At 48.2% G+C, this 27,074-nt stretch overlaps 1 protein-coding gene across 3 annotated transcripts in view; it reads right to left on the reverse strand.

Moving 5' to 3' along the window:
* BCAR3 (BCAR3 adaptor protein, NSP family member) overlaps nucleotides 1-27,074 on the reverse strand; it is a 201,155-nt gene that overhangs the window by 109,853 nt on the left and 64,228 nt on the right. Inside the window, exon 1 of one of the 3 annotated variants that reach the window (XM_002917933.4) lies at nucleotides 563-801. The exons of the other annotated variants lie outside the window; for them this stretch is intronic. The gene's annotated coding sequence lies outside the window, so the exon portion shown is untranslated. Of the gene's footprint in view, nucleotides 1-562; nucleotides 802-27,074 lie in introns of those variants that run through there. 3 annotated transcript variants of the gene reach the window in all.

The raw sequence follows: 27,074 nt of genomic DNA on the forward strand, positions 1-27,074 counted from the left end.
TCTCAACAAAGGGAGAGAGGGAGGGGGATGTTGTCAACAGTTACTGGGCAGGCTCCTTCGCTTTCTTTGCAAACTTTCCAAGAGATTAGTGGAGAAACTAGCCTCTTCCAAGCCCAGGGCTTCCAGCGGAGCCCCTAGGCCCTGCCCCCCCATCCCCCGCAGAGAGGGACCGGACGAGACGAGCAAGGGCGGCCTGCTGAGCAGCCGGGACGCGCGGGGGGTGGGGGTGGGGGTCGGGAGAGACCAGCGCCCAGGAGGATGCCGCTCGAGAGCAAAGAGCAGAGATGCTCACGGCACGTCGCTGAGCGCCTGCCGCCGCGGGCCATGTCTGGGGAATAGGAGCCAGCTCCGAGGCCCCCGAGGGCACACGCCGTGTCCGCACTTCAGCCACTCCCGCCCCCAAACGCCAACTCTGCTGGGGGCAGGGGAGCGCCGGCTCAACTTTCCCTCCCATCCTAACTTTCTCCAACAAACTTCCCAGCCAGTCCTCCCAGAGCCGGGGGAGGCCGAGGCGCCCCGGGTCGGGCAGCACACCCGCGGGACGCGCGCGGCACACACTCACCTCCCCGCGCGGCGCTCGGTACCCGGGCTCTCCGGCTAGGGGCTCAGAGGCGCCGCTCGGCGTTCCCCCAGCCGCGGCTGCTCCCGGGGCACGCGCCGCTCATGGTCGGCGGGGCGCGCCCGCAGAGAAGCCCGCGCGCGGCTCGCCTGTGCGCCCGGCGGCTCCGGCGGCTCCGGCTCCCGCCCCGGCCCCGGCAGCTGCAGGCGCGGCTCTGAGCCCGCCGCGCGCGCTGCAGCCCTCAACTGGTGATTTGCGGCGTCGCGGCCCCACCCCGCCGAGCCGATTCGCGCGGCCTCGCGGAACCCCCGCGACATTTACATGCGGTGACCGCGCCTTGCCCTCCTCTGCCCGGATTTGAGAGTTTGGTTCTACTCGTAGCGCCCCAAAAAACCAGTCTTGAAGTGTAGGCTGGCCACTTCCTCGCTGTACCCCTCTCGAGGGACCACCCCACCTATTCCACTCCTCCCCCCTTCCCCGCGTTATTTAATTACCCGGCAGATCGGCTTTGCTGTCTGCAGACACCTGGCTGCCTTGCAGTTTAAAGGACTTTGATGAGACAAAGATCCGGGTAACCACAAATAACCAAACCGTGGAACAAGCAAATCAATCACACCCACCTGGATAAACTGAAAGCAAAGGGGGAAGTGGAATTGGCATTTCGGTACTAGGTAGGCTTAGTGGGGTAAAAAGCGGAGCCAACTGGAGGTCTTACACTAGCAGATATCAAGACCCATTATAAAGCTACAGACATAGTAATTGGCAACAAGGCTAGACAAACTGACCAATAGAGAGTCTAGAAGTTGATCTACATTAAATGGTCACAATTTATGTCAAAGATGCTACTGTGACGCATTGAGAAAAGAAGGTATGTGTTTTCAGTAAATGATGCTGGATCAACTGAATACCTACATGCAGAAAAAGGAAGAATCTTGGCCCTTACCTCATACCATGTCAAAAAAAGTCCATTCCAGATGGATTTTAAACCTAATGTGAAAGATAATAAAACTATCCAAAGTAAAAAGAAAGAAAAGAAAAGAAAAAAATTCATGACCTTGAGGTAGGCAAAGAGTCCTTAAACACAGTACTAACTATAAAGGAAAAAACTGATCATTGGACAACATTCAAATTAAGAACTCCTATTCCCCCAAGACACCATTAGCGAAAAGTGAAGCCACAAAGGGAGAAAAGACCATTGCAACACATGTATCCAATAAAAGACTTGTATACAGAATCTGTAAGGAATGCTTACAGACCAGCAAGAAAAAGGCAGAATATCTGACTGAAAATAAGCAGAACATTTGAACAGCATTTCTCAAAAGGGATAAACAGGCATTTCTCAAAACAAAACAAAACATATATGAAAATTTTCTCAATTACTAATCATCCCAAAAATGAAAACTGAAGTTATAATGTCTCACCTTACATCCACCAGAATGGCTAATATTAGAGCACTTCGAACAACACTTTACAGACCTGATTGCTAAATTAACATGTAGCCTGTGACCCAGCAATTCCATCCCTAGGTATCTCATCTACTCAACAGAGATGTATGCACATACTCACCAAAACACATGTTCAAAAATGTGTATAGCATCTCTCTTTATAACAGCCCCAAAGGAACCACCCAAATGTCCATCTGTGGGAGAAATACAAGCTCTGGGTAATACAGTGATAACAACTACCTCCAAACCCAACAAGATCATGATCTCACAAATAGGATGTCCAGTAAAAGAAGCTGAACACAAATGGATACATACTAAATACATCCATTTACGCGAATTCCAAACACATCCATGATGTTAAACGTAAAGATACTGGTTATCTTGAGGGTTGGGTTATCTTGAGTGGGTTATCTTGAGGGTTGGCTTGGGTAGTGATGGAAAGGGAGCCAGAGAGCGCTCCAAATGCTGGTAATATTCTATTTCTTGATCCAGGTGCTGGTTATATAGATCTATTTTATAAAAATTAACTGTCCTTTTTATACAAACTAATTGGTTTGTGCACTGCTCTCCTTGCATGTTTTACTCCCAAAAAATTTTTTAAAAATTGTGCCATGTTGGATATTTTTTTTAGCAGCGGCAGGGGCAGAGGGAGGAGAGAGAATCTCAACAGGCTTCATGCCCCAGCGTGAGCCTGGGGCTCAATCTCACCACCCCGAGATCATGACCTGGGCTGAAATCAAGAGTTGGAAGCTTGACCGACTGAGCCACCCAGGCTCCCCTACGTTGGATATATGTTATGTCATTTTCATCCCTTTAAGAAAGATTGGCAAGTCTGTAAGATTCTAAGTGCAGCATCCTTAAGAATGAGTTTCTCTGTTTTCCTCAAAGGTGTTTTTGTGGGTTGGCTTTGATCTTCCCTACCTCGTGAGAAGCACACACTTATCATTTTTGTTGAATTTTCCCGAAATGTTTGGTGCAGTGAATGTCAGACCAGCTGATATATATCTAAACTGAATTATCAGAAATACATTTACTGACTTTCTGCTCCTCTGAAGTGTCCCTGAAAGCAGTGATAAAACATAAGTTGGATTTTCTTGATTTTCAAAATTCTCTAAGCACCTACTATATGTAAATTTTCTTCTTTGTGGAGCATTAGGGAGGTAGCAATAAAGAAAGACTAGACGACTCACGTATAGAGAGGGGTTGGGCAAGTCACTGTTCCTCTCAGTCCCTCCATTTCCTCATGAGTGAGTGAGTGAACACATGTGAGGAGTCAAGGAAATAATAAACGTGAAAGTGCCCGGCATATAGTAGTTATCATTAACTATACTCTAATTCATGACACATTCTATGTCTTCACAACACCCCTGCGAGAGGAAGCATCTTTAGCTCCATTCATATGGCAGGAAACAGAAAGGTTAAGGAATGTCAAACATAAATTCATTCAACAAATATTTGTTGCATGCCTATTATGTGCCAAGATCCATAGCAGGTGAGAGGCAGAGTCAGAATTTTTTTTTAAAAAGATTTATTTATTTATTTGACAGAGATAGAGACAGCCAGCGAGAGAGGGAACACAAGCAGGGGGAGTGGGAGAGGAAGAAGCAGGCTCATAGCAGAGGAGCCTGATGTGGGGCTCGATCCCATAACGCCGGGATCACGCCCTGAGCCGAAGGCAGACGCCTAACCGCTGTGCCACCCAGGCGCCCCAGAGTCAGAATTTGAATCAGGTGTTTTAGCTTCAAGTTCAGTAGTCTTTCCACCACAAAACTACTTTCACACTTGTATCCCCAGTGCCAGGCTCATAGTAGGTGCTCAATACATTAATGGGTGGAAAATAGTATTATTAATATACAGTTGACCCTAGAGCAACATGGGTTTGAACTGTGCAGGTCCACTTATAAGGGGATTTTGGGGAATAAATACAGGACAGTACAATAAGTGTATTTTCTCTTCCTTGGGATTTTTTCTCAATAACATTTTCTTTTCTCTGGCTTACTTTATTGTAACAATACAATATATAATACATGTAACATACAAAACGTGTTAGCTGTCTATGGAAGGTAAGGCTTCCAGTCAACTATAGGTTATTAGTAGCTAAGCTTTTAGAGAGTCAAAAATTATATGCAAATTTTCAATTGCACTGAGGTCAGTGACCCTAAACCATGCATTATTCAAGGGTCAACCATCATTTTCTGATTAAGTAACATGGAGAAATACGGTGGTATACAGTGAAAAGTCCCCCGCTCGACTCTGTCTCCTATCTGCCCAGTCCCCCTCCCACCACAGGCAAAACTGCTATTAATATCATGCATGCCTAGCAGAGTTTCTCTAAGTGTGTGTATGTTATCCCCAACCCCTAACAGGAAGTAACATACTATACCCACAGTTCTACACTTTGCTTTTTTTTTTCACTTAACAGTTTTTCTTGGAGATTTTCTCATAGTAGTGCACCGTACTCCTTTGAAGACGTGTGCTGTAATTTATTCAATCAGTGCCCTATTCATGGACATTTAAGTTGTTTTCAAACCTTTCCTATCACAAACAATACCGCAATGAATAATCTTGTATATACGCCATTGGTATGTACAAGTGTACCTGTAAGGTAAATTTCCGAAGGTAAAATTCCTGAGTCAAAGGGTATATGCTTTTGTAATTTCAGTAAGTGATGCCAAACTGCCTTCCATTGGGACCGTACCAATTTATACCTCCCGGCAATATAAGAAAATGTCTATTTTCCCCACATGCTGGGCAGAAAGTCTATATTAAACTTTTGAATTTTTGTCAACCTTCTAAGTAAAATGTGAATTTTAGTGCAATTTTAATTTGCATCTCTCTTATAGTAAGTGAGGCTGCTCATCTTTTCACGTTCAGTGGCCATTTATTTTTCTCTTTGGGAATTTCTACTCCCACTTTTCTATCCATTTGTAGGTCTGTTTATGATCAGTGTTCTAGGACCTTGTTCCATATTAGGAAGCTTAGCTCTTTATGGTATGGGTTTCAAAAAATCTTTTCAGTGATAGTATTAAAGAAAAGAGGTGATACATGCAAAGCACTGTTATTTTAGGAAGCTCATTCTGGAACCCATGCAGAATGAACCAGAGAGGTGACAGCAGGATACTGATTAGAAGGCTATGGCAATTGCCGCATGACAAGGGCCTTGACCAGGCTGGCGGTAGTGGGAATGGAAGGCCCAAAATGACCAAAGTTATTAGCAAGAAATAATTGGCAAGAGTTAATAATAATGATGACAATAACAGTAGCTACAATCGGGTTAGGAGTAACTACAAGCCAAGTACAATGCTAAGTGCTTTACAAGCCGTAAGCCAAGAGCTGGTACTATTATTGCCTCATTTCACAAAGAAGAAAAGTGGATTTTAGCAGCTAAGTAACTTACCCAAATTCACAGTAGATGTAGGGAGCAGAACCAAGGTTAACCCCAGGTCTTTCTGACCCCAGTGTCCTGGCAGGTGAAGGAAAATGATCAAAAAGGTCTGCAGCCCAAGAGGCTGAGTAATGCCTGGCTTGATGATAGCTGTGGAAGAGGCCAGAAGCAGCTGCCTCTGCTAGAGAACAACGTGATCACATCTAGGTACGCTGAGCATTTTTCAATGCCTTTCATGTACACAATCACTCTTCCCTCAATGTCTGTGAGTCAGAGAGCATAGTAGTATCCCCATTTTACAGATGGGAAGACTGAGGCACCCTGAAATTTAATAACCAACCCAAGTTAAGATGTCCTAAACCTGGAACAGGTCCTCCATCCATATGTGCCTTGTAGCCCCCTCTCCTTCTTGGCATTTGTTACCGTTCACAGTTACACATTTATTTTTGTTATTTCTGTTTAACATCTGGTGCTCGATAGACTCTAAGATCCATGTCTGGTTGTACTTTTGTTTTGTCCCTAGGTTGAGGCCTGGAGCATAACTGGCAGGCGGTACACATTTATTGAATGAATGAATTATGAACGAATGAATGAACTTCAGGCCTCTCGACCCTTTGTCCTTTCATCTTTGTATTAATGGTAAAGCTCCCTTATAAGCTAAATAAATGTAATGCCATGGATGTGGGCTCTGTTATAAACAATTTTAGAATTCAGATTTCTTCAAGTGTACAGCCAGCTTCCACATTAATGTTTAAACAGTCAAATCCTCGACCAAAGAGACACATGAAGGGAAATATAACCAGTGACATGGAGGGGATGTCTTCTGGGCAGTGCAAGAGGCTTTGCCAGGGAGCGCTCAACCTAGAGTTGATCCCTTCCTGCCACAGCGTAGTATGTTGACCTCCACCCACTCCAGGCCAACACCAGTGAAGAGGCAGCGGGGACAGGCATCAGGCAAAATGTACTTTAAGGGGGGCGCCTGGGTGGCACAGCAGTAAAGCATCTGCCTTCGGCTCAGGGCATGATCCCGGCGTTATGAGATCGGGCCCCACATCAGGCTCCTCTGCTATGAGCCTGCTTCTTCCTCTCCCACTCCCCCTGCTTGTGTTCCCTCTCTCGCTGGCTGTCTCTATCTCTGTCAAATAAATAAATAAAATCTTTAAAAAAAAATGTACTTTAAGGATAAAAGAACTCCTAAAATCCCAGCTTTGTCCAGCCCTAAATGGTAAGAAGTAAGGAACAACAGATGTTTCAGCTATTAACTGATGAAGACCAAACAGAAAATCTGAACTCGAACAATTGCAGACAGAGAGACAGAATTCCCTGGAGCCGTATATAATAAACCACTGACACAAAGAGCTGGCATCTCTGACATGCATCAGAGCAGCAAGCATTACGGTATTTTCAGAAACCATACGGTCGAGGTTCCTGCTCCGTGAAGAGCTAGTTGTCGACTTGCTGTCATGGAAATCCCCAGTCGACCAGGCAGGGAAGTCAACTCGGCTTCCAAAAGGTCTGTGTGATGGCTGCCAACTCAGTTAGATTGGCTAGAGAAGTCATTGTAAGAGGACCGTGGCTGGAAGACCCTCAAATACTTACCGAATGAGTGAGTGAGCGAAAAAGAGGCAGTTCTTGACAACAGAGGCTCATTTTCTATACAAGGTACACCTCGGCCTGATGGTCTACATTTGAACTACCCGTTTCAGGGCTCGCCTCATCACCAAACTCCAGACACTTGTTCCCCAGTTACTTTCTTAATTTAGTGACCAGCTTTGCATGAATAAGCTTCTCAATGTATTTAACAATTGAAAGAGAATACACCAAAATATCTCTGGATAATCAGGGCATTCCAGACAATTTGAATTTCCACATTTACAAAGCTCTCCTTTTCAGATTTTTCTTTTCCAGTAAACGTGTATCATTTTTATTATTAAAAATGTCCCTTACTGGGGTGCATGGGTGGCTCAATCCGTGAAGTGGCTGCCTTCGGCTCAGGTCATGATCCCAGGTCCCCACGTGGGCCTTCCTGCTCAGCTCAGCGGGGAGTCTGCTTCTCCCTCTCCCTCTGCCACTCCCCTGTGCTCCTGCTCTTTCTCTTTCTCAAATAAATACATAAAATCTTTTTAAAAATGTCATGTTGGGGGGCGCCTGGGTGGCTTAGTCGTTAGGTGTCTGCCTTCGGCTCAGGTCATGATCCCAAGGTGCTGGGATCAAGCCCCACGTTGGGGCTGCCTGCTCAGCAGGGTACCTGCTTCTCCCTTTCCAGCTCCCTGTGCTTGTGTTCCCTCTCTCACTCTCTCTCTCTCTGTCAAATAAATAAATAAAATCTTTTTTTTAAAAAATGTCATTTTGGGAAGCCTGGGTGTTTCAGTTGGTTAAGCATCTGCCTTTGGCTCAGATCATGATCCCAGTGTCCTGGGATCGAGCCCCGAGTTGGGCTCCCTGCTCAGTGGGGAGTCTACTTCTCCCTCTCCCTCTGCCCCTCCCTGCCCCACTCTGTCGCCCACTTTCTCTCTCTGTCTCTCTCTCTCTGAAATAAATAAGTAAAATCTTTTTTTAAAAATGTCACTTAGAAAACAAATTTTAAGGCCCTACATTATGGAAAGCATCATTAGCCTGAGGAGATAGGAAGCTGAGTGTGTCATCAGATAGCATAGCCCAGACACAGAGCGAGAGAAGCAGGGGCTCAGCGGAGGTCCTCTGTGCTGTGGAACAGAGAGAAGGGAGAGCTAAAAAGGACTGGAGACAGAGTGTTGATGCTGGTGAAATAAAGGAGAAGGGGGAGTTTGGAAAAGAAATGCTTCTGTCTGGAAATGAAGAAAGAGGAAACACATGTATGTAAAACCTAGTACAAGGGCCACTTGGCTGCCATCTTGAATTATGCTGGGAAAGGGCTCAGTCTAGATGCTGCAGGTTGCCTCGGCCTGGGGTGGAGGGCAGCCCTGCCAGCATTGTCTGGTGCCACAGAAGGAACCTGGATGGTTGGAGGAAATGAAGGGAACACGAAGCCTGCCAGCTCCCCTACACAGGAGGAGTCAAACTGAAAGAAAAACCTCACTTGTTTAGGTGTACTAATTCAATCTTTGATAACAAAGTTGGCTTCCCAGATAAGGGGGTTTCAGCCTAATAGAATGGTTTGTGGGATGTCGTAGGACTCACTGTCTTAAAAAAAAAAAAATCTTCGTAACAATGTTATCACTCAAAACTCCACGATTAGCTGCTCATTCCTTTGTGTTGGGCACAACCTCTCTCTACAGTCCTCTGTTCTGTAAAACAATGTTAATCCTTAATGGATGACCTAATAGAACATGGGCTCCGAATGTGTCCTTTGCCCGGCAGTTATACTTCTAGGAATCTGTTCTGCAGAAATACTCACCTGTGCACACTAAGATACTCATGGCAGCACTGATCGTGGTTTAAATAAAAAAGTGTTTACCTGCAGAAGGATGACTAAATTACGGTGCATCTAGTCTATGGCGCACTCTGTGCGACTGATAAGAATGAGGTAATTCTACAGGAACTGATACCGAAAGGGATCTGAAATATCACTAAGTGAAAAAAGCAAATTGCTCCATTAATGTACAAATAACAAGCTTATATATTTGTGTGGGTTTATGTGTCTACACGTACAAAATGTGTGAAGGAATTTTCTTTTTTTTTTTTTTTTAAGATTGATTTATTTATTTGGAGGGGAGAGGCCGAGAAAGAAGGAGATGAAGTCTTAAGCAGACTTTGCACTGAGCATGAAGCCCGACGCAGGGCTCAATCTCAGAGTCCTGAGATCACAGCCTGAGCTGAAGCTACGAGTCAGACACTTAACTGACAGTGCCATCCAGGCACCGCTGAAAGAATTTTCTCCCAACAAACTGAGGTGAAATTCACAGGTGAGCAGGAGGGGACTTTGCTTTTTCCTTCATGTTATTCTAAACTGTTTGAATTTTTTCCTTGAGCTCTGACTGCTTTCATAAATAATAACTTACATAGCACTTACTATGTGGCAGATACCATTCTAAGAGCTTTATGTATCTTAACTCATCTAATTCCAACAATAATCTTATGAGGTGGCACTATTCTTATCCCTTTTTATGGATGAGGACGTGGTCCCTGTCCAGGTCACACAGCGATACAAAAAGGCGCTGAGCTTTGAACCCAGGCCATCTGGCACCACCCAGGCTTGTGCTCTGAATCACTAGATTATAGTATCTGAAAACAAAGTGATATAAACAAATAGCATTGCTTTTAGAGTCAAACACATCTGCATTTGAATCCCGGTTTTTGCTGATTAGCTCCATGATTCTTAGCAAATGTCTTACTTCTATGTCAGTTTCCCCATCTGTAAAATGGGGGTGCTAGTCACATACCTCATGAGACTGCTGGGAGAACCGCACAAAATACATTTGGTGCCCAGCACTTAGTGAGTGCTTGTTAAATGTAGATTATTTCCTCTATTGAGATTAAATTACCAGCCCTTTAGTGAATATTAATTTAATTGGCTGTTTTCTTGATTGGCTGGCTGTGTGGAAGCATCTGGTGCTTCCGGAGTAAGTAGAGAAGGGGGACTTGGGAATAAGGGGGAATTGATTCAGATGCAGAACGTGGAAGTGCTAAATTAACCCTTCATCTTTTGTAGTTTTGCCTGAAACCAGTGCAGTTAAGAAAATAAAATTAATAATACTTTTATATCTGGGTTTTTAAATCATTCTTGGGTAAAATTTCATCCCCGTTTTTTGAAAGAGGGTAGTGAGTTTCAGGGGTTTGCCCAAGGGCAAATAAAATAACAGAACAACAGAACTGAACCCCGTAAACAACAGAGCCAGGACTGAAATGTAGATTTTTCTCGTTCTACATTCCCTCCTCTTTCCTTACTCCCCACGGCCTGACTAGATGTGGGGATGTCATGGCTGAGAAGCAGTGCCCGCAACCTGTCAGAAGGAAAGCACTATAGCAACGCTGACAGGATGGGAGTGCTCCGTGATCGTGCTTCTGGGGGGAGATGATCCCTCAGTTCACAGGCTGCTGTAGCTGAGTGGGGACCATGGCCTCCTCCACACCTCAGAGCTAACGTTGATTCACTGACAAGTGTGACATACCCCCTCCCTATGGGGTCCACCCAGCCCAGGGTCAGATTACACTCTCCCTTTCTCTCGGCTGTTTATGGTGCTTATCTTTACAGTAGTCATCGTTCTAGAAAACAGGATGCACGCCATTCTGGAGGACACTGGTGACCTCAGCAGGCAGGTGGCTGCCAGGAGGGGAGGCGGCAGAAGCTTCAGAGTGGAGCTTTGCCCATTGCTCCCGGCTTAGCAACCTGTTGGCTCTGCCTGATCCTTCCTCATTTTCCACTTGGAAACAAGTGGAAAATGAGGTCAGGTGGGAGCCAAGGAAGGACATTCTCCAACCATGCTGCCCATTTTTCAGGCTCAGTCAATCCCTGCCAGGTGGGGTTGTTACCATGCTCAGAGGGAAGAGATGCAGAATTCTCAGCCTCCCCCGCCTTGACCCCCACATGAATGTTGTATAACTCACTCCCCAGGGTTGCCAGGGGCGTGCAATCCCAGGGCAGGATCCCACAACTTTCTCTTTCACTCAGGTCACCTTGTGCTGGCCAAAATGTGGATAACTATTAAAGCTGGGCTTTGTCACACTATTTCCTTTTGTGCATGCTTGAAAAATGCCATGATGAACTGTTAAAATTTAAATTTAGAAAGCCCTTTGGAATGCAAGTGCATGAAAGTGAGGTTATAATAGAGACGATCATGGGTCTGCCAGTGACTTTTTAAACACATCGTTTACTGTATGCAGGATCTGCAGGACTGCGTTATCAGTAACGAGGTGCTTGCCACACACCTCAGTACCCAAGTGCAAGGGCTGGGATAGCAAAGGGGAGAGCTGGGTGAGGTCATCAACTTGGTCCTTTCCTCTCTGGTTCCTTCTTCACATGAACCTCTCCCTCCCCAAGACACACACACACTCAGTTGGTATGGGGCATTCCTCTTGGGTGGTGACCATTTGGAACTCCTTTGAATGGCCTTCTTGACAGAACCAAAATTACCAAAAGGTAAGGACACAGTCAAGGGCCCCTAGAATTAGTATAGAAGCAGTGTCTGCAGTGAGGGGCAGAGCCAAAGGTTCTGCGGGAGGAAACACAGCTTGAATTCAAATTCGTAGCTATGTTCACCAGCACTAGACTAAGAGCTTTACACACATCATCTAGATCAGTCCCTTCAGCAACCCAGGCAGGCGAAGTTTAAGCCCATTTTATAGATGAGAAAACAGGCCAAGTAGCCAGCCAAGTGCACATAGCTAAGATGTGGGGGCCTCGGCTGGACTTCCTGACCCCACTGCCTACGTCACCCCCGGTGTGAGGCCCTGTTTCTCAGAGTGAGCAGGAGAGTTTGGGTTGAGGTGCTTGAAAACGGCATGAAACGGAGCAAGCCAGCTGGGTTAGCTCAGTACCTTGTACTTGGTGGGCATTCGGTAGATATTTGCAAACTGGACTTTTGAGCAGACTTTCAGGCACAGGGTGGGGGTGGTGGGAGTTTCCAGTGGGTCGGGGATCACAGACTGGGCCTCCTCATACACTTGAATTTCCCCCATGGCAGGAAACCACATAGATGGGTCGCAGGTGTGAACTGTGAAGTCCCAGGCACCCGCCCCCAGTCCCCACTCTGTCCTCAGAGCTCTTCCTACCCATGGGTCTGGGAACAGTAGTGTCACCATCCCTGTGGGGGGGCTTGTCAGAAATGCTGAAACTCTGCTCAGTGTCAAATTTCTGCTCCACCCCAGAACAGCTGACTCAAACCCCACATTTTACTAGCCTCCCAGGTGATTGTGCCTAAGGCCCTGCCCCGGCTCAGCAACCGTCCTCTAGGGGAATGTGCCAGTCATCAACCTCGTCATCCCCAGGCAGCCGGAGGAAAATCCCTTTTTCCTATCGTAGATTTCCTATTGCAGATTTAGGGGGGCTAAACTGCTGCCCTAATCTCCTCCCACCTGAAGGACTTGTCTGAAATGAGAGTGGGAGGCGGACTTCTTGGTTGTCAGCGTTTCCAGGAAGTTCAAACCCTTGTGAGCTCCCCATGTGACCTCGTCTGGCTCCGTCTTGGGGCTCATGAACTTGGAAGGCATAGGAAGAGCTCTTCCTCACAGCGTGACCAGGCAGTGACAAATGGGCCACATGGAAGGAAATTAATGAATAATCCTTGCATATTCTGCAGTGAGTCACGTCAGCCTTTCTTAGACACGGTACTCCGGATGACTAGACTTGTGCTTTCTGTGTCTTGATTCAGAATATACGATTAATGAACATCTAGAGAGAGTTCCCAAAGTACAAGGCACTGGGGACAGCAGGCCAGGTAGTCCTTGACTCTGAGGCACTTTATACAGAAATAATACTATACTGTTACCACCTCTGGTAACAAAGCTAAATAAGGGACAGGTTAAGATGCCTCTGTGGACAGGGACTACCGTGATTTTGGTAACTATTGGGGACAAACTGTCAACTGTAGCTCCAGGGACTCTTCCCCCTGCACTCTCCCGCCCTAGTCCCTTGCTCTGGACTCTCACTGCAGAGTGTAGCCAATACCGATCCGTAGCAACTGGCCTGCCCATTGCTCAAGCACCTACTACCGGCACTCTGGGCTTTGCCTGTCTAATCCTCACAGTAGCACCTGGAGGTAAATATTATGCCCATTTTACAGAAGAGGAAATGAAGGATCAGGGAAGTTAAGTTGCCCAAGGTCACATGCTAGAAAGTATCAGAGATCTGACAAAGATTCTAAAGCCCAGGTCTCTCCCTCCACACCTGCTGCTTCAACCTTACCTGCCTCCTTGTGGGATTTCTGGTGAGGGATGCATACCACGTCAGGCAGGGGTGGTTGTCATACTGGTGGCTGTCGACCCCACTTACATATCTGTCTGGCCCCAGCTCTGGGATCCAGAGATGCCCTGCTTGAGTCACCAAGGGGTGAAAAGAGGAAACCTTCCAGTCCTGGGAGGGTCATCTAAGCCCATACAATTTTGGAGATGGTGTAAACTCCTTCTTAGAATGGCTTTTAGCTTTTTATTGGCTCTATTTGGAAACAGAGGTGAAGTAACTTAATAGAGCCCCTCTGTGTTTTGAAACTCAATGACAAGTTGTGGCCATTTGCTCTTGGGACCCACCAGGATGAGAGCCAGACAACAAGGAAGAGAGAGAGGCAGAGGATTTGATGCAATGTTCAACCAACCTCCTACTGACAGATGAGACAATTCAGAGGAGAGAAGATCCAAACCCATATCCACAAGTGACTCAGCGCCTACTGCTCCCAGGCACGCTCCTCAGTCCTCCTCACCAAGACCAGAAGCTGAATTTGGTCCAATTCTGTCAGGTAGGAAAGAAAGGGGAATCCTTGCTCACCATCCAAAATAAGCCCTATGGGCATGGATTTTCTCCACCCCTCTTCGCGGCCCTCTTCCCTGGCCCATCTCTCACTGCTCACTCCTTCCCACAGTGTCTTCAAACATTTCCTCTACCCATTCTTCTCTAAATACCCCTTCTCCACCCTGATGTCAATGCTCTCCAGCTTGCCTGATCCTAAGAATCTCCTGGGGAACTTGAACATGCAGATTCCCAGGCTGGTCTCCTAGAGGTCTGGATTGGAGAGACACAGACAGAGACGTGGAGAAACCGTGTCAACAAGACCCCGTGTGTCCGTAGGATACCAGACGTTTGGGAACGCTGGACTGCACTCCCCCATTGTCAGGTACTCCTCTGAACCCAGCCTGGAGCTGGCTGGCCCTCAAAGCCACCTACTCCCGTCCTGTGGCAACACCTCCGGTGCTCCAGTGTCAAAGCCACACCGAGCTCCGGACATGGTTCTCCATAGTTCTACTGCAATCTGCTGCTTGAGCTTCAATTTTGCATCAATGGTCTGCCGAATGTTGCCTGTGGCACAGACAGTTCAAAATGAGCACATCCCAAACCTGACTCACCCCAACACCAGTCCTCCTTCTCTTATACTAGCTGGAACCCTGGGAGCCATCCTGGCTCCCTGTCTCTCTTCATCACCATCCCACACAGCCAACTACTCACCAAGTCCCGGGGACTCTGTGCCTCAACAGTGCTCAAATCCATGCCCTCCTCTCCTTCCCCTACTGCCACTCCAGGAGGGCTCCTCCTCCTTTGTCACCTAGGCCCTCCTGAGCATCCGGGCGGTCTCCCACCCTTCGATCCTGCCCCTCTCCAATTGGTCTTGCACCCAGCCCCCTGAGCAGAGCCAGATCCCATCTCTCCACTACTTAAAGCCCCTCAAGAACTTCTTGCCACCCACAAGTTAAAGTCCAAACTGCTTCAGATGGCTCCCCTTAACTCCTCATTCATCCCACGCCTCCACGTCATGACTCAGTTTCCCCCCTCCCTCATCCAACCGCCTCCTACCTCGCCCCCACCCCGTTCCAGGCATCACATTCCTCACAACTTCTTTGCTGGTTCTACACAGCTGGGTTAGTGCCCCTCAAACATGTTCCTATAACAGCCTACATTTACCAGGTTACACGGACAGATTCGGCTATTAACTAGGGAGAAAGCTTGAGGATTATTTTACAGCCTCTCTCCACCCCTAGTTGTTACCACAGTGACCAAGAGCTGGCTCTTCCTTGTACTTACGAATGTGTCTGAAGCCAACTCTCCCCTTCTTCTGCCTTTCAGAGTGCGGCACGAGGACCACCCAGGGATCGGCCCACCTCTATCTCTGCTCCTCAAAGGGAGTGGCCTCTCCTGGCTATTGGCAAAGCTACCAGAAACTTGGCTTTGAACCATTCGTGTCTAACAGGTGGTCCGGATATTCTGGCAGAGAGCGTGGGTTTAAAGAGAGGGAGAGATAGAATCACAAAATGCCATGTTTTCAGACCACCCTGAACCCCAAGGGCCGGTCACCGGTGAGGGAATACTATGCTTGTGGAGCCCCGGGGGGAGGGAGGATGCTGATCCGCATACCTGCCCCTCAAGAAGCTGGAGACGGCAGAGCAGGCTCTCAGGAGGGCTATTTCCAAGCCAACTTGCCAGACCTCTAGAGCTAAGACTGACGCTAGAACCCCCAGGACACCAGGGTGTATACTACCACCGTGGAGGGAAACCCTGCGCGGCCTCTGCAGGAGCTCCTTGGATAGACGAGGTATTCACACTACTATAGGAGATGGGGTAAATCTCCACCTGGGCCTAGATCGCTGAATAATATCAGAAAGAATATTGTTGGGGACGCCTGGGTGGCTCAGTTGGTTAAACGTCTGATTTTTTATTTCGGCTCAGGTCATGATTTTAGGGTTGTGAGATTGAGCCCCGCATTGGGGTCCAATGCCAGGTGTGGAGCCTGCTTTAGATTCTCTCCTTCTCCCTCTGACCGTCACCCCACTACTTGAAAGAAAGAAAGGGAGAAAGAAAGAAAGAAAGAGAAAGAAGAGAGAAAGAAATAGAATATTGTTGAACTGGATTCTATGGAGCCCTCTGACCCAGCCCTAGTACTAATGGGTCACAAACTCCTTCAAGAGGGGTTGGAAAAGCAGATAGTGCCAGGCTATTTCTTGTAACCTATCAAAAGCTGGCCAGACTATCGGAAGGGAAGTGGAGGCAGGAGCAGTAATTTCAGAGGAGGCATCAGAAGCAGCATGGCCAATCCAGACAATTTAAGCAGAGGATGGAAAATGGGGCTGCCATGTGCAGTTCTGCAGGTTGTTCACTGCAAAGGTCGCTCAACTGAAGGAGGAAATGGAGGCTGAAATCTAGCCTGTGCACCCATTTCCAAAGCTACATGTCCTACTCAGAAGTGCATTTTCTGGGAAGAAGAGGGCCTGTTCTAAATTGCAAAAAGGCACCATTTGGGATTGTTATGACCTTGAGGGAGAAGACATTGGCAGCAGCAGTGAGAAAAGCTTAGATGAATGCAAGAGAAGCCCAGGATCTGGCAGAAGATGACAAGGACTTTGAGAGCCCCGGGGACACTACTGGGTGGGAGCTCAGAATTTCAGCCTATTGATATGATGCCCAGGCCCATGATTATGCCCTACTGCTTCCCCTCACCCCCTTTGCCACCATCCCGCTCCCTCCTAGCACACCCCCAGCCACCCAAGGCCTCCAAGGCCTCCATGGCCGGAGGAAAGAAGGCCGGTATAGCCATGACAGTGGCTCCCGTCACCTAAACCCTAATGACTCATTCCTGAATGGGGTGGAGGATACCTGGTAAAGACAGCAGTCTCCCCAAGCCCATCCTGTGACTACCACCAGTCTCGGCTAGTAACCAGAGACCTCAGCTAGAGAGCTAGGCCACCAACCTGTGGCTGAATGCCAATTGAGAAGGGGCTGTTGATTTTCCCCCCTTTGTTCCTTTCCTATTTATAGCTTCACCTCGACAGCATCCACTCCTGGTGACAGCTCACAGGTTGTAACCTGCCAGGGGCACTTCTAGAAAGATTATAACCTTGTTCAGAAAGCTAACAGCACACAACATAAAGGAACCTGGGGCTTGCCTCCTGTCTTTTCCGCTTGGGACAGAAGATGGACAGGGAGACGGAGGCACAGGAGCAGAAGGGAGGCCAACGTAAGGGGAGCTAGCCTTTCTGAGCCCCCCTATTGTGCTATAAGCACCCAATTGTACTTAACTCTCCAACAACCCTGTAAAATAAGTATCATTCTCTCCATTTTATAGATAAGAACCTGAACCTCAGAGAGAAGAAACACCCCTGGCCAGCTGGTAAGCTCTAGGGCTCTGATTTGAATTTCCTGGTCTTGCTGGCTCAGACACATGGGGTTTCTTAACCCAGAGTATGTCACCTGCAAAGTATCTCCCTTGGGGAGAGAGAAACTCAAAATAGTTAAAAGGAACAGAAAAAGCTTGCTGAGTTTTGCTTCAGCAACTGAAGCCAATCTCCCTACAATCCTCTCCCTTCCTGCTCCTACTCCCAGGGCATCGTCAGGGGAAAATTACCCTCCTCGCTTCCTCCACCCCACCTCTAAGGCTTTTTATTCAGGTGAAATCATTGTATTAAACCTGCACCATGTGAGGGGGAGGAAAGGTGGGCAGAGGAACTCATGAGGTGATTAAATATGATAAATCCCGAGCAAGGGAGAACCTTCTTTCCCTCCAGCCAGCTTCTCAACCCACTACCCAACCAAAGCATTACCTCTCAGGGAGTAACTGCCAAGACCCACATTTGGTAAGATGTGAGAGCAGGAAGGGGCTGTTAACGATAATAGCAGTGTTTACTGAGTGCTTTGTATGTAACAGCCAAGTACTGGTCCAGGGATATTACACAGAGACCCATTTAATACACACACACACACACACACACAGACAAAGTATAAATGGGGAAACGGAGACCCAGAAAGCTGACAGAACTTGCCCAAAGTCTCCCAGCTCTTAGGAAGGCACTTGGAATCAAACTCACACAGCCTGGCTCCTAGATGCTGCCCTGCCTCTTAAAGGTCGTCTCTCCTCACTGTCCCTCCTGGCCCCTCCAAGGGCAGAGCCAGGCAAGGTGCTGGGTCTTCTGGCTGGGACCCAGGGCTCATGTCACACCCCGGGGGCTTGGCACACTCATGACTCCAGGAGCGTGCTAATTGCACTTCACTCAGCTCAGATTTCAGATCCCACCTAATGCTCCCAAATGGAAAATTCTTAAATGCCTATTTATTTGTCTGACATCTGTACTGTACTTGAACATCCCTGCTGGGCTCATAGAAGGCTAAACAGAACTTCCATTAGATTCTTCCTATTTCCCTTCAGCAGATACAAACAGAAGCAAGAGAACAGTGGCACCTCCCATCTCACACACCCAGCAGTACTTGGCAATGACTCTAAGCACTGCCTGCAAGGCCAGCAAATATTTTGATAATCTTTCCCCTACAGGACTCTCCCGTGAAGAACACATGGACACAGTGGGCAGCAATCTTTCAGCAGATTCCACAGGAAGAAACACTACATCCGTGGAGGGGATTTTGACTCTCGGGGCTTTAAGGGGAAGGGAAGCAGGTTTGGAGGCAGGGGCTGCCCAGACATTTGGGGTCCCTCCGCGTGCAGTGTGGAACAGTGGGCAATGTTGAGTGGGAGGCTGATGGGGTGGGGGTCCAAAGGGCAGCCTTCAGAGTCAAACCTGGGCTTGAGGACTGGCCCTGCTGCTTGAGGCTGTGTGACGTCTAGCAACCTGCTTCACCCTCTTGGGTCCTCGGGTTCCACACTGTAGAGTGGGGATGACAGCAGAACTCACCTCTTGGACTGGCCCTTGAGAATTAGACACAATAACATTAGCAAAGCATTGAGCACAGGGCCTGGCACATCCACGCACTGAGTCACCACCATACACACAACTGTCATTGTGAGATCCTTCACTTTCCTTGAAACGAGCTCACGGGGTGTGTTCTCTGCTGTCACTGGTCCGCTTTATCGAGCCTCCTTTAGGGGAGCCCCCCATCTGACCCAAAATGTGCCTGTGGGAGGAAAGGGAGAGCCCTGAAAGATGGGGGCCCCATGGCCACACATTCCCTCCCCTGGAGCCAAAGTCAAGCGCCCATCCCGTGTCAGGTCAGCTGGGTAATGAGAAAATCCCCACAGATTCCTAACATGGGACATTTCTTCACAAAGGCATACACCTTTGAAAAAAATAAAACAAAATTAACAAACACTTATAAAAGGCGGTAGAACATAAAGCCACCAGGACAAAAAGAGTTGGTGCAGACTGCAAAGCACGGGGTGGAGAGCAGGTTGGGCAGGACCCCGGGGGCCTGGTTGATGTGCTGTCTCCCCCCCAACCCGCATGCCCACTTTCTAGCCCCACCCCCAGGGCCTCTTTCAGAAGATGGATTTGCATCTATATTTGGTGTATCCCACAGGACCCAGAGGATTGCCCTGCGGCCCGGCATTCTCCTAGTGATTCACCAGTTAGGCAGTGGGTACTTGAGGCAGAAGAGCCACTTCCTGGGTCCCTGAGCCACCGGTCATACCTGCCCAATAGCCACCTTCTCCTCTGAGGGCACCTGAGTCACCCATGGGGGCAGGGCAGGACCCAGCCCAAGAAAGGGCTGGGTGAGTGTGGCTGAAGAGCCCAGGGCGTGCACAGACCTGTGGTTTGGGATGGGGTAGCATGGACACACCGCTTATCCATAGAAGAAACCGAACCCTCCTGTAAACCCACCTGAAACTTGAGGAGAGACATTCTCATATCGGAAGGTCTTGGGGCCAAACACAAACCCTTGTATGCATCCCACTCCCCTGTGACAGATCCCTCTTAAAGCCACATGCCTGCAAATCCTTCCTTTAGATGGTCCAAGAATCCTGTTTGGTGTTATGGGGAGAAAATGTGTGTCTAGGTGTAGGGGGTATGGGGTGAGGGGGTGTGGGTATTGATGAAGGGAGGGAGGACGTTGACGAGAAATCCAAGCCCACCTGCCAGAAAGAAGTCTTAAAAACAGCCGCAGTCTCCTCTCTGTTACCCCAACTTATCAGCTCAGGTCCAGCGTCGGGGGAGGTCCGAGGCCAGCTTTGCTCAGCGCGCTGACCGAGTTGCCACACCTGGCACCTGGCTTTGAGCCATGGAAGTGGCTCCCGGGGCTACCAGGTCCTGCAGTAAGTCAGGGGAGTCCCGGGCTCAGGCCCAGGGCCCGTAGATTGGGGCCAGCATGTACCCCGTCCCGGATCGGACGGTGCCGCGCCAGTCCTCGAGCTCCCTCGGAGGCGGACGTGAAGCCAGAACACTCCATTAAGTCTGGAGGTCAGATGACAGCCCGGGACTTCGGAAACCGCGCACAGGGCAGCGGGGCAGCGGCACAGAACCGACCGGGTCCTCCCCGGAGCTCTAGGCATCCGATTTCCGCAGGCTTCTGCTGCAGCTCCTCCCACAGGAAGGAGAGGGTCTGCTTCCACCTGGATTTTAATTTCAGGAATACAGCCATCACCCACCCTCGTGTTTTCGTTAGGGTCAGAGTGGTGGCTACCCACGCACTTCGGAGGCCTCAAACCTGATCCTGGTCGAGCCCCGCGCGAGCTGTGGCTGTGACACACAGACCCGGGAGAGCAGTCACGGGATCGCACTCTCTGAGGTAATGGATGAGAGCACAGATGCAGAGACGCGATCACGCAGCCAAAGTCGCGCAGCTCACGCGAGGGGGCAGGGCGCGGATCTCAGCTTCGCCACCGTGCCCTGCGCCGCCTCTGCAAAGGGACAGGGCCCTGGTCTGGCTGTGACAGGAAGTCACGGGGAGGTTTTAGGCCGGAGAGCGGAGAGCGACCTGACCTATTGCACTTTTCAGTGACCGATCTGCTTACAGTGGGGAGAAGAGATTGTAGAAGAGGACGTCAGGGGCTACGTCGTTAACGCAGCCAATAACGGGACCACGACTCCGACCAGCCCAGCAGCAACTCTCTGTTTTTACTTTTTAAAGCCTATCAGAAATTGAATTTAAATTAAAAAAAAAGAAAGAAAAAAGAAATAAATCCTATCAGACATGGCACTTTTATTTTTCGTGGTTTATCTTCAAAGACTTTGGCAGCTAAAACAATACATCTTTTCTTTTCCAAAGAAAACTCCAGAACTCAATAGACACACCCCCAAAATCACTGAGGATAGGAAAGCCCGTTTTTGCCAGTCTTACCTAATTCCATTATAAAGCATCTTTTCTATATAGTCTTTAGATTGTTATCGAAGTAAGCCAATCATCTTCCTAAGCTGGGAAGTTGGTTCTGCCCCCACCCAGGGCTGTTTCCAGAGCCAGGAGAAGGGGGCAGAGTCTTGGCTCCAGTAGGAACTCGGGGTGTGGGATTTATGTGTGGGGGAGAAGTTCATGGATTATCCCAAATTTAAGCATCTGATCTTCTAAGCATTTAGAGGGGCAGGTATTAGGACCGCAGTGATAACCATGGCTCCCCAGACCTATTTACCCTGTGACACTGACTTTGGATGTGGTGTCTGAGTGTTCCAGGTTCTCCCGTAAAAGAAGAAGTAAAGGCAAACTGACAGACGGCCCAGGGAAACATGCATGAATGTTATTTCACATTAACCTCCAAGCTCCTATAAACAATTGCCTAAGGTGCTTATATAAAATGCATTTTTATATGAGATTTTATTCATTTGGGAGAGAGAGAGATTGGGGAGAGGGGCAGAGAGGGAGGGAGAAGGACAAGCAGACTCCCAGCTAAGCCGCAGACCCTAACTCGGGGCTCAATCTCATGACCCTGAGATCATGACCTGAGCCAAAACCAAGAGTCGGACACTCAACCCACTGAGCCACCCAGGCGCCCTTAAAATGCAACTACTAACTGTCCCTAGCAAATTCCTATTGTTTCCTCAGATCTCCTCCTCACAGAAGTGCTAGGACGAAGGGAGCAAGGGGACTCACCTAGCATTTCCCTTCCAGCCACGGCTACCTCCTGAGGCCCGGCGTGTGGCGGCCTGCTCTGGGGTACAGGTTCCAGTCAGGGTTCCCTGCTCTGACACCCTTTCCCTTCTGTCAGGTTGACTAACTTCTGTGTGGCTCCCTGGCTTCATCACTAAAATGAGGATAATTGTCGTTAACTATTGTTCTACCCCACCACAGTGCTGTTGCGAGAATTAAATAATTAAAACAGAACAATTACCAGCACTAGCCACGACTTCATATTATCATTACTAGAACAGAAAGGACAGGAAAGGAGGTAGCCAGATCCAAAGTGCAAACTCAAGGCTACGATGAATAAGGACTCAGAATTACCCAGCAAACAACCCCCCTGGAGCCTCTGCGGGTTAGTCAGAGGATTGTCCTAAGCTCCAGGCGCTGCCCCAGAAGCCACCCGGTAGGCTGGAGCGACACCATTCCACAGCCAGGGCCAGCTTCCACGGGCTCAGCACTGCCCTGCGCCCCAGGGCAGAGAGCAGCCCACTGGCTGCTTCCTACCTTGCCGGGCCCCTGCCTCCCGGAGGCTGTTGGGTCAGATGCCGCTGCTCCCGTGGCGGTGCGCAAAGCAAAGGCCTTCTGGGTTTTGGTGTGAGCAAGTTACCGGAGCTCGGGCAAGGCTGGGGCTGCCTTCCAAGGCTGGTTCTGCCACAGGGTGACTAACCTGGGTCTCAGGCTGGTTGAACCTGGGTCTGCGGCCCCGGGCTTGCCTTCCAGGCTGCAGAGCTAACACTGCCCATCCCGCCCAGATGCTTCTTTGCCTAACAGCTGACAATTTAATTCTAAGTAACAGTGACTCACAGGACAGTGGTTCCCTTTTTTGCCAGAGCAATCTTCTGTAAATCAAGCCTTTCTCCTCAGTGGAGAAAGGTCTTTACTTTTCAGTAGACAGAGCGGGAGGCAAGCAAAGTGCTGTGATTAGAAGCACAGACTTGGAGCCAAATTGTGTTTCAGTCTGGTTCCACCACTTACGAAGTGGTGTGACCTTGGATAAGTTATTTAACCTCTCTGTGCCTCAGGTTCCTCATCTGCAAAATGGGGATATTAGTAGCACTTACTTCATAGGGTCATCATGGGGGCTAAATGTGTTTAGAGCTATGCCTGGCTCATGGTAAGTGCTTCTATCAGTGTCTGATAAATGTCCAATAATGAAGAACTGGTTATATAAAATCCATATAATGGAATACTCACAGCTACTAAAATCTCTATTATAGAAGAATAGCAATATGGAAATACATTTGTCATCTATTACTTGGTGAACCAATAGGCTCTAAAACAAACGACAGTATAACCATTATTGTTGGAAAAAAAGAAAATCTATATAATTGAAAAATGTACTAAATGTACACCAAAAGAATGTTTTCCTATCTTCCAAAATTTGTGTTCTGTATGTTACTTTAGTAATAAAAAAAATAAGAAAACAATACCAATTACTCAGTAGTAAAGTACAGTAACAATTATTTAAATGCCATAGATGTACATAATCCAGATTAAATGATCATTATTTAAAATGATAATGATGATGATGATATTGGTTCTAGCAGTCCTGAGCCTAGATCATTCAGAGCTAAGGCTGAGGGGCACCTGGGTGGCTCGCTTGGTTAAGCATCTGCCTTCAGTTCAAGCCATGATTCCAGGATCCTGGGATTGAGCCCCACATCGGGCTCCCTGCTCAGCAGGGTGTCTGCTTTTCCCTCTGCCTCTGCCCCTCCCCCCTGCTCATGCTGTCTCTCTCTCTTGCTCTCTCTCTCAAATAAAAAAAAAAGAGCTGAGGCTGAGAGATAACCACGACCGCATACTTTAACGGTTAGCCAAATGTTATCATCAAAAAGAAAAAATAATATTACATGCTTATATGGCTATGACATACTGTTTTGCTTCTGGAAAGAATCAAAAGCTAATCATACCAACAGCCAGATTTAAATCTTACCTAGGCAACAGGTGACCCACATATGTAAAAAACAGAAAAGCAAATGACCATGTGTAAAAGCAATGAGCTGAGAGTGCTTTGCAAGGTGGTGAGTGAAGGGGGCATCAGGCCAGTTGCACGCATGGACAGGATGGGGCGGGTAGGGGAGCGTTCCTCCAGCCATTGAGTCAGAGGTTTCAAGAAGGAAATGGAACCTCAGGCTGCTAAAATAAAGGAAGGAGATAAGCATCTCCTTTTACTGCTTATTTGTGTAGAACTCGAATGGAGAAAAGAGTAAGTCAAGAACTACCTCCTGAACCGTGACCTTTGGTAACGAGCCGACTTCTCTGCTCTGTCACCAAGCCACTTCTCACTCTGCTCCAGGGCCTTACAAAACAATAAAACTCCAAACATGCCACATGCGAGCTCTGATGGATGGGCTGATGCGAAATTGAACCCTCAGTGTGTCAAAGAACAAGTACTAGGATGACTCCCCAAACCATTTTAACCTCACTTGCAAGGCGCGGCATCTGCTTTTGCCTGGGTTTCTTGTTAACACCAATAGTTTCAGACACCCCTTTCCCAAATCCAACCGTGGCCCTTTGTAAGTTGTCGTGATCTTGTTCATCTCCATATTTTTAGCCCATAAATTCTCTCTCAGCATCCTGTTACCCTTAAAAGATGTCTAAAGAGCTTTGAAAAGAGAAGAAAATACTAGTTGCAAATTCTGAAATGTGCTGGCTGAATGAGACTTTTGACTGACAGACGCTGGTTTCGGTTCCCACTTCGGGCTTTCCAAATGTTACCACCAATAAAGTCCCTCATATTATTCACCTACTCACAAACCACCCTGATATCCACATGGAATAATCCCAATAATCCCCCAAACACCTGATCTGGCTGGAATTGCTTCTTTCTTTCCAAAGAACCATGGGGTCCCGGGGCTGCATCGGCCCCTCCCAGGGCTATCCCAGGGCACGCGCAGGACAAGGTTGGCAGGCTGTTTTTTCAGCAAGAGCCAACAGTGATTAGAATACCCAGGTGCTTTCTGTTGATGTTTTGGGCAATCGAGCTTTAAGCTTCAGGTTTATAAAAATAGGGGTCACAAAATTTGTATCAGGAGGAGAAATGATCGTACATTTGAAGAAGGCAATGAAAAGAATCACTAGAAATGCCACAATAACCTGAAAAAAAGCCCTCATTGTGTTCAGAGAAGGGAGGGCTGGGGAGCCCAGATGAAGTCAGAGTATTTTCCCTTCCAAGAGCAATTGGCTCAAAGCCACAGAGAAGAAAGGAGCAAGGGGGTGTCCACAGGCAACTGCTTGGGCACATGCGATAACAGCAGGCCTTCCTGGGTGGGGGCGTCTCCCTGTCCCTTCACTTGCTTTCTGAGCCCAAGAGTTGGAGAGGCTACACTGATTTACAGCCTCATTTCTTTCACCTTCTTTCCGATCCTCCCAGTCTGCGGTCTGTTCAAAGCACACTCAAGGGAGAGAGAAGCCAATGAATCTGCCTAACTGGGAAGTGGTTTTGAGCAAGCACTGACATTCTGACACACACTTGTTCTCAGCTGGGTCCCCTGCGCTTCAGTGGAGCAGGGCTGTGCTGTGTGCAGGTGTCTGCAGGGGCCCCCAGAACACAGAGCCCTCTCTTAGCATAGGCACCCTGGTAAGGATGTCTTCAACTAGTGATGTCAGATTAGGATCGACAGTGCTGAGTGCTCAAAGGCAGCCCTCCCCTCAATTCTTCCTTAGAACAGCAAGAAGTGGGGCACCTGGGTGGTTCATTTGGTTGAGCAGCCGACTCTTGATTTTGGCTCAAGTCATGATCTCCAAGTCCTGGGATCGAACCCCACGTCAAGCCCCACGTCCAGCTACATGCTCAGCAGGGAGTCTGCTTGAGATTTCTCTCTCTCTCTCTCTCTCTCCCTCCTCCCCCCCCGCTCTCTCTCAATACAATAAATAAATCTTAAAAAAAAAGAATGGCAAGGAGAGAGGGGAATATATCCTGGACTAGATGAAGAAAGAAAAAAAAGAAGTCAGTTTAGACACAAAAGCGAAAGTGTGTTTTTTAATTCTAGTTCTCATTTTTGGATTTTAGATTGGAGGAAAAAGTTCTTTATCTGATCAATGCAATCCTCGTCTGTAAGGACCTGAGTTTTGCTCCTATAACATAATCTCTGTGGAATCTATTTCTCGATGGAACATCATGTAATTCGTTCACATCTCTATTCAAATATGTATTTTTTTTAAAAAGAAAAAATATGTTAACTTTCTACAGTCGAGTCACAAAATGAATAGATCCGTTCAATGTTTTGTTGTCTTTGCTTTCTCTCTGCAAAGGTGTTTTGGGGAACACTCATACCAAGTGTTCATACACTCATATACTTAGACTCTCTTTCGCTACTCCAAAAAGGTTAGGCTAGCTTGACCAAATCCATAAGGGAATGAAATAGAAATCCAGGTGCCCGAGTACTTTTAAAGCAGTATAAATCCATTCCTGGTGGGACAAGGGATAGGAGGGTGGATGATGAGACCCAAGAGAGGCAGGCCGGAGGTAGCTTCCCTTCCTGCCCCTGAGCCCTTGTTTCTTGCTTTGCATCTGCTGGAGAGGCCAGTCCAGGAAGCCAGGCAAGCATGGCTTTGCTGCGCCTGGCATAGCTGAGGCTGGAGAAGCCTTCCCCCTGCTGGGGCAGGTATCTGCCACCTCTTCCTTGGCCTCTTCAAAGGTACTTTTGAGTACGGAGAACTAAAACCCAAAGTCGCTAACTTAGAGAGAACTTACCTAACAGCGCTAATCAGAAAACTCTTGCAGAGTCTGAAGGGCCCACTGAGCTCTGCCCGGGGGACAATCACATTTCCAGTGCTAGAACTGGGATTCTCACCACTCTTCCCTAAAGGATGACTGTTAGGGTCCCTTCCGCAAGTCACGTGCAGCCCTGAGTGATGGTGGTGAGTTCAAATCCCTGAGCCGAGACTGCTTTCCATGAGAGCGCTAGCTGTCCGCCAGTCCCGTTCCTGTCCTACTTTCCATCTCTCTGTTTCATCCAAGTGTCTGCTCCTGTCCTTGAACACTACACACCGATTCCTGAGTTTTTCAGATTTTCTGGACACCAGTGTCTCTAAAAGCCTCCTACTCACTGCTTATGTCTCCACCTGTCCAAGTGCCATCCTGCAGACTTCCTAGGCTCCTCTGAGCACCCGCTCCCTCTTCCTCCTCCCACCTGGCCCCAACACTGTACTTCTCTCTCTTCAGCTGCCTCCCCTCTTCCTTCACTGGCTCCTCTTCCTCCCTGCTCTGTTCTCTCTGTTCCACACACTTTCCCCACTCTCTCCCACCTCTGCTGCCCACCATCATCCCCAGCCCTTGCTGGCCTCCAG

This window comes from Ailuropoda melanoleuca, chromosome 2 (assembly GCF_002007445.2).
Source record: "Ailuropoda melanoleuca isolate Jingjing chromosome 2, ASM200744v2, whole genome shotgun sequence".
NCBI lineage: Eukaryota > Metazoa > Chordata > Mammalia > Carnivora > Ursidae > Ailuropoda > Ailuropoda melanoleuca.